Here is a 15,415-nt window from a genome sequence, read left to right on the forward strand (position 1 = left end):
GAATGCGTCTCAGGCAGAGACAACGGATAAGTTCGGCCTCGAGGTGGAACCTTCCCTGGAACGAGATCAATCGGGCAGTCCCATTCTCTATGAGGAGGAAGGATATCAGCAGAAGCTTTACTGAACACATCCGTGAAATCTTGATATGGAGGAGGTGGAACATCAGACGACCTGGGGGAGGAAGAACAGACAGGCAATACTTTAAACAAACATGTCTCAGCACAGGAGGAACCCCATGCCAGGATTTGCGTAGTCGTCCAATCAATTGTAGGATTGTGAAGACGGAGCCATGGAAGGCCCAGGACCACAGGATGTGTGGCTCTTGGAATCACTAAAAAAGAAATAAGTTCGGAATGAAGAACTCCCACTCTCAGACGAACTGGTAGAGTCCTTAAAGAAATAACTGCATCAAAAATTTTGCTGCCATCCACGGCAGTTAAAGAAATGGACGAAGGAAGTCTCTCGGTGGGTAGGGACCACCGTTTAACATAGGCTTCGGTAATAAAGTTCCCAGCTGCTCCGGAATCAAGGAGGGCAATGACGTTCCGATAACGTTGAGCAACTTGAAGCGAGACTGGGAGATTACAATCTTGAGGAGATGGAGAGGAGATCATTACTCCTAGCCGGCCCTCTCCTTGGCGAGCTAGGATTTGGAGTTTCCCGGACGTTTGGGACAGGCATTAATGGTGTGAGACGGAGCTGCACAATAGAGACAGAGAGACTCGGAGAGACGTCTTCGGCGCTCAGCAGGAGTTAAACGGGAACGGCCAAGTTGCATGGGCTCATCTTTAGATGGTGACAGTTGACGAGGAGGAGGAGCAGAAGATTTTGGAGCAGATGATCTTCCACGCTCAGTTGCTCTCTCTCTGAAACGTAAATCAACTTTCGTGCAGAGTGAGATTAGCTCATCTAACTTAGAAGGTAAGTCTCTGGTAGCTAACTCATCTTTAATACGCTCAGACAAGCCATGCCAGAATGCAGCATACAGGGCCTCGTCGTTCCATGCCAGTTCGGATGCCAGGATCTGGAACTGTATCAGATATTGTCCCACAGTACGTGACCCCTGGCGTAAACGGAGAATCTCGGATGAAGCTGAGGTTACCCGGCCTGGCTCGTCGAAGATGCGCCTGAATGTTGACACGAAGGCAGTGTAGGAAGATAGCAGGGTGTCGGACCTCTCCCATAACGGTGATGCCCAATCAAGGGCTGAGCCACTGAGAAGAGAAATAATGTAGGCAATTTTTGTACGGTCACTGGGAAAATTGCCAGGTTGTAGCTCAAACTGAATCTCACACTGGTTGAGAAATCCCCTGCAGAATCTTGGAGATCCGTCAAATTTTGCTGGCGTTGGAAGATGAAGACGTGGAGCAGAAATGGGTAAGGTGGGTGGGGTTATAGCTGGAGTCACTGTGGTTGACGCACCAGACGCGCCTGATCCACGGAGAGTTGTCTGAATCCCATCCAGCCGAGTAGAGAGATCCTGGAGACAGCGGATGATGTGGCCCTGTGCAGCCTCCTGATGTTCTAGTCGGGCTGCCAGTTCTTGCATTGGCCTGGCCGCTTGATCCTGGTCTCCGGCTGGATTCATTAGGTCAGTGCTTACTGTCACAACTGAGGGCCTGAGCTGACGGGAGGCAGCCTCAGTTGTAGGGGCTGAGATGTACCGGAACCTGGGAGGTTGTATCAGACCCCTGGACATGTAAGTAACATGAATAATAACTGCCCGAAGGCGTGACCACGACAACTTGGATAAAAGTCAATGATGTTTATTATGACAACTCCGCAACACAGCAGCAGTAAAAGAAAACGTAAAAGTCAGCAAAGAATAAATACAGTTCCTGGGTACTACAGGATGGCAGGAGCCACAGGGCACTGGTAGTGTGAGATAGTTCTTATAATCTTCTAGATGGAAAGTCCTTACCAGGCCCGACTGTAGCAATGGAGATAACCCAGGATTGTGCCAGCTGGTGTTCCAGGAAAAGCTGGGTTGCTGAAGATAAAATGGCTGCTGTGGATACTGGCTGGAACCAGACTGTTGTTAGCACGGAGTGGATACTGGCTGGAACCAGTTAAATAATAAATGAACTTGGGAGCGATGAAATATGAACTGAAATGTAGAACTTGAGAGCGGAGAAATAATAATACCGGTGGAGAGTGGTAAAGTGTAGAAAGGACACCGGCCCTTTAAGAGAAGCTGTACTCTGCTGGAAGCTGAGCTGGAAGCAGGTAATGTTGTAGCTGGAAACAGATGAATCCACAATGGATTGGAGAGTCAGGCTACACCGCAGGTGGAATGCTGGTGCGGGTCTCTATGGTGGAAGTCTTGAGACAGGAGCTGGAACCTGGAAGACAATCACAGGAGAGAGACAAACAGGAACTAGGTTTGACAACCAAAGCACTGACGCCTTCCTTGCTCAGGCACAGTGTATTTATACCTGCAGCAAGGAAGGGATTGGCTAGGCAATTATGCAGATTATCAATACTGAGAACAGATTGGTGGAAATGATCAGCTGACAGAATCCAAGATGGCTGCGCCCATGCAGACACTTGGAGGGAAGTTTGGTTTGTAATCCATGTGGTAATGAAAACAGTAATGGCGGCGCCGGCCACCGGAGACAGGAGGCGCCAGGCTGACAGATGCACATCCAACCACGTGGACACAGCGGAGGCCGCGGCTGACGTAATCGCCACTCAGACACTCTGCATGCAGAAGTTCAGGGACGGCGGCGGAGGCCGCGGGAGACGCCATGCCAGGTGTAATATGGCGTTTACTGTGACAGCGTCCCAGAGTGACAGGAGAGGATACAGGAATGTACACATCAGGATAACAGATGGGATCCGGTCCTGGAGCGCTGAGCCAGCCTTAGGAGGCATCTGATGGGTAAGAAATGGCGTCCAGATACCCGGATCGTGACACATGGATGGATTATATGAAGGTTGATATGCAGTAAATTACCAAATGAATATGGAGAAAATAATCATAATTGCAATCACTGCCCATCCTATAATGCAGCCCCATAGGCCTTTATCAGTTCTGGAACCCAAAAGGTTAAACATGGTATTAACTCTCAGAACCCAACTACCCTTCTGAGAAGATCTTGCAATGGGAGACGTGTGTGTCCTTTCCTTGCAGCTTTACTGAAGTGGGCATAGTCAGCAAGACTTGGAAGGGACCTTCAAACCTGGGTTCAAGAGCTTTTCTGACGTGTTTTCGAACAACCACCCAATCGCCGGGTTGCAAATGGTGAGTTCCTGTATCAAGATTGGGGTCTGGAATAGAAGAAAACACCTGACCATGCATTTTAGTTAAATGTTTCTGTAAAGTAGACACATAGTCCACCATGTCACCATGCGAGTGTTGCAATTACTATGGAAAATAGCAACCCAATCTATATGTTGTGCCAAAGAAAATCTCATTAGGAGTCAGCTCTTTTTCCTTGGGCTGTTTCTCACTGAGTGTAAGGTCATGGACAGACACTGCTTTGCAGTCTGTGAGGAACGTGGAGGGTGGAGACTATAGTAAGGTCTTTCAGTAACTCTTGAAATACCTGCCCTGTGTAGTGAGTTCCTCTATCACTTTCTATGTCCTCTGGTACACCATATATGCAGATAACCTCAGTCATGATTTTCTTAGCCATTGTCTTTGCATCTGCCTTCCTACATGCTCACCCTTCTGCCCAGTGAATCAAGAGGTCCATACAAATGAGAGCATACTCTTACCCTGAGCATTAGGTCATAGGTCTGCAAACTCGGTCCTCATTACCCCACACAGTGCATGTTTTGCAGGTCTCCTCACAGAATCACAAGTTAAATAATTAACTCCACCTGTGGACCTTTTTAAAATGTGTCAGTGAGTAATTAATACACCTGTGCACCTGCTGGGTTACCTGCAAAACATGCACTGTGTGGGGTAATGAGGACCGAGTTTGCAGACCTATGATTTAGGCAGTTGTATGGAATCAATCTGTATTCTCTGAAAGGGGTACTGAGTCTGGGGAGTATTTTTCAAAGGGGTTGGGACAGACTTACCCGGATTATTCAATGCACAGATCAAACACCTGTTTGTAAAGACTTGCGCTGCTTGTGCAAAAGCCGGAGATATCCAATTACGGTTGGTGATAGCCACCATTGTATCCTTCCCCAGGTGCACCTTACGATGTATTATCTGGGCTATTACTGGGAAAAGTGCTCTTGGCAGACACAAACGTTGACCTTCCCCCCACTCACCATTTGTTTGTTTGGCTCCTAATTTCAGTCATGCTCTTTTTGCCTTCTTTGGGGCTTGAGCCTGGAGCCTTATGAGTGTATTTAGGTCAAACTTTGGGGTCGGCTCTACCACATAAGTGGGCTTGCCCTGGGCACAGGGACTTACGGCGGCAGTGCGTGCGGCCTGGTCTGCAAATCTGTTGCCTTCAGCCTCAGGGGTAGCCTCTCGAGTGTGTGCCTTTAAGCTTTTGGGGCAACTGGAGTGCAGTAAACAGTACTCTGATATGGCTAGCATGTTTGACTGGTTTACCTGCTGATCCTGTGTATGGGACCCCATCTACAAACAAGGTGAGGTTTGCATTGTCTAATGGAATGTCTAAGATGTTAGATAAAGACAGTGATTCTTGTTTCATGAGTTCCACACAATCATGAACAGCTTTGAAAAAATTGCCAGTTTTTTTATCATCACTGTATAGGGAGAGATGTCACCACTTCTCCCGTCTTTTGATTCCTGCGATAATAAAGATGGTAATAAAGACACGGGATTCAACACTATGCAACGCTTTAATATGACATTACTTGGTGTCAGCAGGGCTACCTCATACTTAGTATATCTAGCAGCAGACAAATGCTTTGTTTGAGCCTGAATGAGGATTTCTGTGACTCCATGTGGTACCATAAGAGTCAGGGGGTGTCAGGACCCCTGAACATGTGAGTTAGACTCATGACAAAACAATGTAAATGGCTTACTATAGTCAGGTAACGCCAGTGCTGGAGTCGTAACAATGTTTCAACACATGAAAAACTTCAATCTGTGTAGGTGACAGTGTAAGTGTAAAATAATGTGAGGTAGGTGGTAGGTGGTACACCATTTAACAAAGTATGTGGATTAGGCACAAGAAGTGTATCCGAAAAGTGGAGCTTTCTTTTTATTTTGCTCACCTATTTCTTCCTCCTCAAGGGACCTTAGAATTGTGAGAAGAATATCAGTGGATAAAGTAGTATATTCAGGGCGGCTGACCTTAAGGGCTTTGAGTAAGTCAGGTTGCAAGCCGCTGAGGAATGTGTTTTTCTAACATTCTCTGGTCTCGGGGGATATAAAGATTGGACCCATAATCCTCATGTGTCTGTCTGCATTGTTGATAGTAATCAGTGACAGATCACGTGCTTGTGGGACATCTTGAGCTGGCATATTACTGATTTTAGTGTCGCGCTATGCCTCACATTCTCCACTTTCAGATTCCTTCTTTCCTGCTTCAGTTGGGGTGTCCACTACAACAACAGCTTTGTCTGTTGGCTGCCTTGATATTTTGTCAGCCTCAAAATTACCCACTATAGTCTTAAGCCATTTGATCCAAGTCTAGCCAAGTGGCTTCATAGAAGACTTGGAGGCATTTTGTATAACGATAAAAACCATAGGATCTTTAGTTATGTTGGGTACATCTCTTGCTAATGCCATCTGATATGTAGAGGACCAAGGCTTGTACCAGTGGAGTTGCCTGGCTGGCGTACCTTCTGCAGGAGTGATGCGGGTGTGTACGCGGTACAGTGGTGTAGGTGACTGAGTGTCAGAGGCTGCACCAGCTGCTCCTTCATAGGAGGGGGGTGCTGAGGGAACAACCACATCATGTCTCTTGCTATTACAAATTTTGCAACTTAACTCTGTCCACAGAAGTTTTTCAGATACCTTAATCTAATGTAAAAGGTTGCCTGTTTTGCTCTTTATGTAAGTGCTATAAGACTTTTACATCTGCTTGCAATTGACCGGGTCAAGTGTGCCGTTTCTATCAATGCCAGCTTTTATAAAAAGCTTGGACACTGCAACTGTCAACTCTGGACCCAAAATTGTACTCATCATATCCATTGGAGGCTGACATTCAGATAGACACTTACTGTCTGTTACCCATTATACTGCATTGGCCAAATCCGGTATGTCACTGCGGGGTTAAAAACCCTATGTATCTCTGTGGGTCAAAGCCCTGTGTCTCTGCGGGTCAAAGCCCTGTGTGTGTGTGTTTTCTCTGTGGGTCAAATAAACCCTATTCTCTGGTACCAAGCTGGGTGAACTTAGTATCTCTGGGCACACCAAGGGGGTCATTCTGACCTGAACACTCGCTACAGTTCTTCGCAGCGCAGCGATCACATCAGAACTGTGCATGCACCAGAGTCGCAGTGCACCGGCGCATGGCTGACAGCCAACGGCTGTCGTCGCCTAGCGGTTGCCTCTGCCTGACTGACAGGCAGAGGTGGTCGCTAGGCGGGAGGGGGCGGCATGGCGGCGTTATGCTGCCATTTTGGCCGGACCGTGTGGGGGGGCAGGCCGCAGCATCTGCGTGACGTCACACGCAGCTGCTGTGAGCCGGGCAGCGACGAGTAGCTCCCGGCCAGCACGCAAAAGCTGCGCTGGCCAGGAGCTACTCCTGAAGTACAAAAGCATTGCCGCTGTGCGATGCTTTTGTACTTCAGCGACGGGGCAGAGACTGACATGCGGGGTGGGCTAGCCCTGTGCTGGGTGTCCCCCTCGTATGTCTGTGTTCCTGATTGTAGCTGTGCTAAATTTAGCACAGCTACGATCAAGTCGGAATGACCCCCAAAAACCGTTAATTTACAGTCAGATAGTTTGCAACAGAATCCCTATCAATTTACTCTAGCTCTGGGAACATCTAAATCACAACGACCAATAACACATTTGCACTCTGAACATTTAAATCTGTAGCTGCATGTAAGAGCACTGAAGTCTGCAACAATTTTCAAAGGTACATCAGACATGTCATTTCAAAACCCACACAGTACTGCAGCAGTAAGCAATTTGAAATTGGGAAACTGAAACACACAAACAAAACAGTATTCTTTACAGTGCATCCCTATACAGACAAAACAATTGTCACAACAACAGAGACCAGCACTTGGAGTAGAAATATCTACTCACCCGGGTTTGCAAGTGATGGAAGTCCGCTGTCCTGATTATCCCTTTGATGTCCATGCACAGGTTACCGTATGAATCTCAGTGATTCGACCTCCAGTTGATAGATCTAAAGTAAATAACTCTCTTGGATCACTGGTGACCAGACTACTATGTGTGTGTCAGAAGTCCCATAAGTATCAGCGCTGGGAGAGTATAGACACATTCACAGCAATCGCGTCAGGCAGTCTCTGGTTTAGTTTGCGTGGCGTCAAGCATTATATTCTTTCTTAACAAACAGGTGCATATGTAGAATAATATTTGTGAGTCATATAATTAATTGGATACAAAAGGCTCATTATACAGAAAATCTCTTATCTTCTTGCTACTTCTAAGATGTGTGTGAGCTATGCGGTGGGGTTCATCATTCTACATCTGGTGAACACCTCCTTATCTATTCTCTCATTATTTCTGGGTGGAATGGAGGTTATAGCATTCCAATACTATGAAGTTCACAAAAACAATCTACTTGGTTACTTGAGACTATTTCTTGTGTTTTGAATACTTAAAGGTGTATTGCATAAAATAACATGTTTTGCCTTTCCAAGGTGGAGTCTGTATGGGCAGTACTTATCTTAGATTTATCAAGCCTTATAGTGCCTTTTTCTTAATAAGAAAAAAGGCGCCAGTATTCACCTATTTGGTATGTATGTTGAGGTGGTCTCTACCCAGAAGATGCTGTCTCCCCCACCGCCACTCCAGTTATGCCAGCGGCCGGAAGAATCAGTCATAGGATCTGAGCTGTGGAGCAGACTGGAGATATAGCTGACAAGAAAGCCAGCTTGTGACATCACCGGAAGGGGCGTAGCCAGAACTTTGTGGGCCCCATAGCAACATTTTGAAGGGGCCCCCATCCCAATGCTTCTAGAGAAACACTTCTCTGCAGCAGTTGTTAATTTAATGCAGGTATACTTTGGTTACATTCATAACAGTATAGGTTCAAACAAAGGTTGAACTCTATGGACAACTTGTCTTTTGTCAACCTCACTAATTATGTTACTATGCCCTATAATAGTGCCCTAGCTCATTTTCTGAACACGAGTAGAGCCTTATTTAATGTTATGCCCCATAGTAGTTAACTAGTTTCTTTTATGAATCGCAGTAGTGCTTAAGTTTACCCTATGTCACATTTCAGAGCTGCCAGTACACCGTACCCCCAATTCACATTATGATACATAGTGCTCCCCATTCGGATTGTGCCTCATTACAGTGCCCCGATTCATATTATATAACATTAAAATGCCCTCTAGTTCATTTTATACCACACTACAATGAGCAGGTCCAGGGACATACCTAGATATATTGCAGGCCCCAAGGAAAAAGTTTGAAAGGACCCCTACGTACCACCCAATGGCAAAAATATGTATATAACACATGTAACTGTGACATGGAAGGCAGGCCCCTCTCAGCTCTGGGCCCCATAGCAGCTTCACTGCCTGCACATATGGTAGCTACGCCCTTGATCACCGGAGCTGCACCCTACTAGGATTTCGGGACACCAGACTCCTGGATGGGTGGCAATACTACCCCTTGAAATAATGATCGATACCCCCAGAAAGGTGCCAGTAAAGCACTACATTTATATACATACATAAGAGAGGCATTTCCCTAATTTGTGTTTCTAGCTTGTAGTCATTTGATTGCTTATATATTGAATTTAAAAAAAAAATCTATTAAAAGCTATGGTTTAATAATAAAATCATCATAAGACAACAAGAGTGCATCACAAAGGAACCTTCTTTTGATACGCAGCTTGTGAATCCTCATTTTGAATACTAATAATAAGAAACAAATATATAAACTGAGAGCGCAATAGTAATAAAAATCTCCTATATATTTGTCCAGATTTGTGACTCATTTGCTAACGCTGAGCGTGGCTAGGTGCTCTGAGTCATAGAGTCACAGATCATATATCCCTCTCTATGATGAGGATGATCCCAGTGGGAGGCAGCAGCACAGGGGAGGGCAGGAGGAGGAGCAGGAGGCGGAGGAGGCCTGAGCTCGGGATTTGCTGACTGGGAAGAGGAGGAGGTCTGTGGGCGGCTGCTGTGGATGTGTGTGGGGAATATCACTCTGCTGCTGCTGCTGTATGCCCTGAGAGGGAGGGGGGCAGCCTGCTGCTGCTGTATTGGATTATTCCTCCCGCGCTGGACTGGATGCGGTGCCCCGGCTCCAGCACCGTATGTCCCCGCTGACAGGATGAGGACGCCCCGTTATGTGACAGAGGGCTGCTGCCGGTGCTGTAATTACGCCGTGTGACTCACTCACACAGGCCTTCGCTCTCCCTCCTTCCCACAAGATGTTGGCCAAGACGCCATTGCCGACAGTGAACGAGCGGGACACAGAGAATGTGAGTAGTCTGAGGGCGAGCCTGGTGTGGCCGGCGGGAGGAGCAGAACATGGAGCATCTGGCCACTCACAGGGGCTACATTGCTGGGACTGGGCAGAGGCAGACTGCAGCCAGTAACCCCCAATATTCCCGGTGTACCTTCTACTTACCCTGCATATACCAGTGACCATGGGCCCATTGTGGGTGTGCTGCACCTTCCCATGCTGTGCAAGGCCACTGTATCCCCTAAAATATGTACACATAACATATTAATACACTAGCTCATTCATCGTGCCCTGCGTCCACTCTTCACGCCGCCACAAGGGCCTACGCCCCCTTGACCATCGCACGCCCTTTGCCCTTAAAATATTTAACCACTAACAACATTATGCTTGAGGGTAATACTCCATATAATACAAATATTCCCCGCCCAAAAGGATGTGCAGGGGTTAAAGGGGTGTAGCCCTTTGCAATGGTGTGAAGAGCGCCCGTAGGGCACGATGAATCACCTAGTATACAATATTATACCATAGAAAAAGATTAATGCTTTACTGATATGGAGAAGCTAATGCTTCTGCCAGGGAATTGAACTGAGTATTACTTTATATACTGTATATGGTACTTGGTGGTTTGTTAAACATTAAACTAAAGCTATAAATATGATTGGATAGCGATGCAGGGAACGTTTGTGTAGTGCACTATGTATGTTGCCTTGATTGCACTGAACCCTACTTAGTCTTGGAGTGACAGACCATCTATTCAACTACTTAAAATGCCCCCATTGAGTGTAGGATTTACAGTGAGAAGCTGTGGTTTGGGTGGGAGCATTATACATTTTACATTTCTGACTCCTTCACTTATACTACGTGGAAGCAGCAGCAGCCTCATTGCTGAGGTGGAAGAGAGTTACAGATGACTCGTGTTTCTAGTCTCCAGGTTCTGCCTCCATACAGACAGAAAAATCATTACTATGACTTGTTCATTTTATTTAATACATCATAAGTTACTGCCTTATATATAGAAGTACAGGTCACGTTTCTAAGTAAAATATATAGATTAGAGATTGATAATGGGAAAGGTATCTGAGCCAGATGCCTGGGTGGACTCCCTGCTGAGAGGTCACGAATGCACAAACATACGTCACTCTCAAGATGTGAAATATGTAAACAAAAATTAAAAATGTGTTTCAGGTAATCACGTAGCCCTGTGCCAAGAAAGAAACCATTGTTTAAATACCTTGTGCAACATAAGCAGGATTTTTCTGGATCTGTGACTATGTGTGCACTATGCAGTGCATACAAGTCCATTGTTAGGCAACCGCACCAGCAGACAAAATAGGTGTGATTATATATATGATGCGTGATTAAGGAGCAGTACCTGGGATAATGTGTTCAGTGTGTGCAGAACCGATTATTTTTATTATGATTTACAGTAATTATACAGTGTCCGTATATTCCGTTGAGTTTTACAATTTACAACAAAATTGTAACAGAACAGAAATCAAGATTGGGTAATACCAGACCATAGGCAAACGCAGGGGGGGTTTCCGGTTGCCCAGAACCCCCCCCCCCCCCCCTCCTCTTGGCAAGTGGCTCAAATTATGACAACAATAGCAGTGGTATATAATACAATTACTAGAGCTGCCACCACATCATGCAGTGTAAGGGACAGAGCAGAGCTGCTGCATATGCCCAGTGGTAGCAGCTTCTTCTACCGAGTTTACTGTGTGTGTATTGCACTGGACCAGAGAGTAGCTACTAGGAAGAAGAGACAGGAGCCTTACCATGAGGCGGGAAAATGTGTGGTTAGAAAGTGCAGTACTGGTTTTATTATGTCTGTGTATTTATTTATTATGGTATGCTTAACATTTTCCTGACCACTTATTTAGACTATTTAAATATGTTTGATACAGCTTATACTATAGACCATCTATAGTGTTAAATATTAATACTGTATTCCATACAGTGTTTAAAAAGACCAATGTTTACATTAATATACAGGGTCATTACTGGGTTCTTCTACCGCTCCCCCAGACTCCTGCAGAGTAGGAAATTGTGGACTGCATTTGGAAACCCTCGTCTAGAAAGGCTGCGTTTGCCACTGCAGACAGATAAAGAGGTGGGAGGGCCCTCCTTGCAATCTATAGGGAAATAGTCATTGATAAACAGTAAGTGCTGTAGTCAGCTTACCATACTATCCTTTAAACCGGGACACTAATGAATTGCACAGGTTCTGTGGCTGGCTGACTTAAATCCTGTATTTCACCCTGGGTTTTCCCCCCCCAAATTATTATTCTTTTTTAAATTAGCCTCAGAACCTGTGTAATCCATGAGCGTCCCGGTTTAAAGGGATGGTATAGTAAGCCTAGCCATAGTACATATTGCATATTGGGCTAGCAGACTGCAGAAGTTCTTAGTGGGCTGTATGATCCAGTCACACAGCAATGTTGGCCTGAGATCAGTGGGTTGTGCGAGTATAGAAAGAGGAACTACGTCATGTGTGGACTGTGTAGAGGAGCGATAATTGGTTAGAATTACTCATGGAGGTTAAGTGGCCCGAATTTAGTGGGACAGTCCCGCTAATTGGACACTGTTCTGCTGTCCGAGCCGCAGTGTCCCGTAGGCCGGGGGGAGGGAACAGTTGGGATATCCAGTGATCACAGCTGCTCTGCTCACGCCCCCCAAATGACGAAAACGGGGGTTGCGGCACTAGGCCCTGCCCCTCCGCTCGAAGCCCTGCGACCTTTCCAGCCGCACCTGCACCTTCCGGCACGGCATGTCCCTACTCAAGAGAATTGAAAGTTGGGCAGTATGTTATAGTGGTGAAGACTGTTAGGGAAAGACCAGAGAGATTATTGAAATAATCAATGTGGGAGATAATGAGTGCAGGAATTAGGGGCATATTTATCATCCACATCTTAGATGTGGATGGAATGTGATAAATGTGTCCCAATCCGCACTGCGATAACTGAATACATTGCAGGGATGTATCAATTATCGCATGCAGGAACATAGCTCTGTCCCTGCGAATCCAGTTATCGCAAAACTCAGGGTATTTTTCCTCCAATTATACTTAAGGCCTGTACACACATTTATACCCTCCTGAGCGATATCATTTACAATATCGCTCAGTGTGTATGCTGCTGACGACGGCCGATGTGCGCTCCAGGGGTCGTTAACGACCCCCTCTGTCATCTGTACATGCAGCTCAGTCTGAAGATATCTTCAGATGCTGCGTGTTTGGACTAGCCACGACATGACATTACTGTGCGATATTGCTAGCTATATCGAACGGTGTGCATGTACACTGACGGCTGCCCGGGAGGAGAAACACTAGGCGTTATTGCTCCTGGAGCGAATCACCTAGTGTGTACGGGCTTATACCAGAACCCAGCAGCCAGTGATCCGTGAGGGCTGCCGGTTATTGAATCCTGTGTTGCTGCTGTGACTCCTGGTACTATAAAGTGAACTGCAACTGGCTCATAGAAATATTAATCTGTTTTTGAAAGATTTATCAGAGATAAAGTGGAAATAAATAAAGAACCAACCAATCAGCTCCTAGCCAAGATGAATTTTGACAGAAAGACATTCAACAAACTTGAAATCCGAAATCCGAAAGAGCTAATAAGTTTGCCTATGCATAGTACGTTTCCTCGGCGGCACTCAATGAAGACAGTAGTCAGCGTGTGATACCAACGTTTCAATGCTCTAGACTATTATCAGCATTACGTCCTTTTTTTGTTCTGCACCCTGATGAAAAAATGCTGATAATAGAGCATTGAAACGTTTGTATCACACGTTGACTACTGTCTTCATTGAGTGCTGCCGAGGAAACGTACTGTAGACTGTCACCATTTGGTGAAAGAGACGGAGGGCACATACCTTATGTTATTTACAATGTGTTTATGAGAACACACACACACACACACACACACACACACACACACACACACACACACACATATATAAAATAATATATATATATATATATATATATATATATGTAGAAAACAAATTCAGAGGGCACACAATGAACAAAATTACAAAGCAGTGAAATATCCAATTGAAATTAAAATCCGACCAGCAACCAAATACATAGATATATAAAAATGTATTAAAAAACATGACAGATGGACAAATATAAACCCCTACAAGACTTATATATTCTGGGGCTTGTTGTCCTTTAAGAAGATAATTATTATTATTATATAATTAATTTTATATAATATACAGTAGCAGAAATCAAATAAAATGCATAGTGTAAATCACCAACGTTTCAACACCGCTGGGGTGTTTTTTTCAAGGTGCTATGCTTCCAATGCAGGGCAGGTTTTTTTTTATCACCCTGCCCTGCGTTGGCAGCATATCACCTTGGAAAAAGCACCCCAGCGGTGTTGAAACGTTGGTGTTTTACACTATGCATTTTATTTGATTTCTGCTGCTGTATATAACTTTTGGAATACATTGATTGACTTGCAAAGTCCAAGAAGTGCTGCCTGGTTCCTTAGCGCTACTACCTTATGATAATACAGATCAGTGTACAATAAACAATACACAATAAACAGTGACCACTTCGTTGTGGCTGACCAAAGTATACGTGAAACACTCCAATTATATACAGTGGCAGCAGCCATATTTCACATTTGTCCAATCCCCGATGAGACAATTAAAATGTTCTATAGTAGTAAATCAGCTGCGCCTTCAGTGTTAAAAAAAAGGTAAACGTGACAGTGACTCTTATCTAAAAGTGATAACCAAATTTGCGTACCAGAAATAGGAAGAAAATCAGCTTGTAAAGGTATCTTTACGGGTAGTCTTCTTTGGTAGACTCCTTCTTCCTCACATTCTCAGAAGTTATGCAGAATATCACATAATTGGAGGATAAAGACAATATCTCAATAAAGTGGCTTTGTGCTTACATGCATAAAAATGTGCTTGAGTGCTTAATGTGCAAAAAAAGATTTTAAGTACTGACTTATGGTGATGCTCTATTCACCGAAGATAAAAAGAAAATCACAGTTTTAAATATTGAGGTGCCCCTCACATTTCTTTTCGAAATTAATGTCTGGGTGCAGAGCCGGCGCTACCCGCTCAGCAAGGGGATGCAGTGCAGGGAGGCGCCGTGCTGAAGGGAGGCGCCGTCCTGCTCTGCTTCCCTGCTGATGCCTGCTGCCGCTGCGGCTGTCACGTTGGTAGCGGCGCTGGCAGCGTGTAGCACGGCTCTCTCCCCCATCCTTCCCCAGAGAGCTGGGCTCAGTACACGGCCTCAGCCCACACACAACGCTGAGCCGGGCAACATTTTGGGGGCGTGGCCCAATCGCGGGAGGCGTGGCGATGCCCCCCTTGTGAAAAAAGTGGTAAATCTTTGTAGTGCCGAGCAGGGTGTAGGGGTCCAGGGGGGGCCCTGAGCCCCTCAGCCAGAGTCAATTTGAGTGGGGAGTGTGATCACTTCCCCCCACTACCCAAACAGGCAGAGGCACACCAGTAGCAGCAGCCTCACTGCAGCACAGCACACTGCAGCATGTGCTGTGCTGCCAAGATGAGTGCTTATGCTGCTGCCCAGCAAGGAGGGAGGGGGTAGGGAGTGCATTGGACCAGGGCCCCACCGGGGCCTCCATCAGTCCGTGGCCCGAGTAATTAGTACCCATTCCCTCCCTCTCGGCATAACTGCCGACATCATACAGAGCCGCTGCTAAGGGGGTAACGACACCTCTGAGAGACATGAGGAGGAGAAGGCAGAGGAGGAGCAGCGCCGGAGTCAGCAGCAGGTACTGGGACAGTGTTGTGGAGGGAATGAGGGATGTACCTGGCATAATATGCATAATGGGCTCTACCTGGCCACATAATGTGTATAAGGTGCTCGCCTGTGTGGGTACTACTGTGCAGTGTAATGTGACTAACGGACGCTACTGAGCGGTG

The 15,415-nt window shown here is 45.9% G+C and overlaps 1 long non-coding RNA gene across 2 annotated transcripts in view; it reads right to left on the bottom strand.

Moving 5' to 3' along the window:
• Positions 1-15,415, bottom strand: part of LOC135057973 (uncharacterized) — a 95,384-nt gene that overhangs the window by 12,126 nt on the left and 67,843 nt on the right. The window contains exon 3 of one of the 2 annotated variants that reach the window (XR_010244499.1): positions 7,136-7,238. The exons of the other annotated variant lie outside the window; for it this stretch is intronic. This is a non-coding gene — a long non-coding RNA (uncharacterized LOC135057973). The remainder of the gene's footprint in view (positions 1-7,135; positions 7,239-15,415) is intronic. 2 annotated transcript variants of the gene reach the window in all.

Source organism: Pseudophryne corroboree, chromosome 3, assembly GCF_028390025.1.
Source record: "Pseudophryne corroboree isolate aPseCor3 chromosome 3, aPseCor3.hap2, whole genome shotgun sequence".
Taxonomy (NCBI): domain Eukaryota; kingdom Metazoa; phylum Chordata; class Amphibia; order Anura; family Myobatrachidae; genus Pseudophryne; species Pseudophryne corroboree.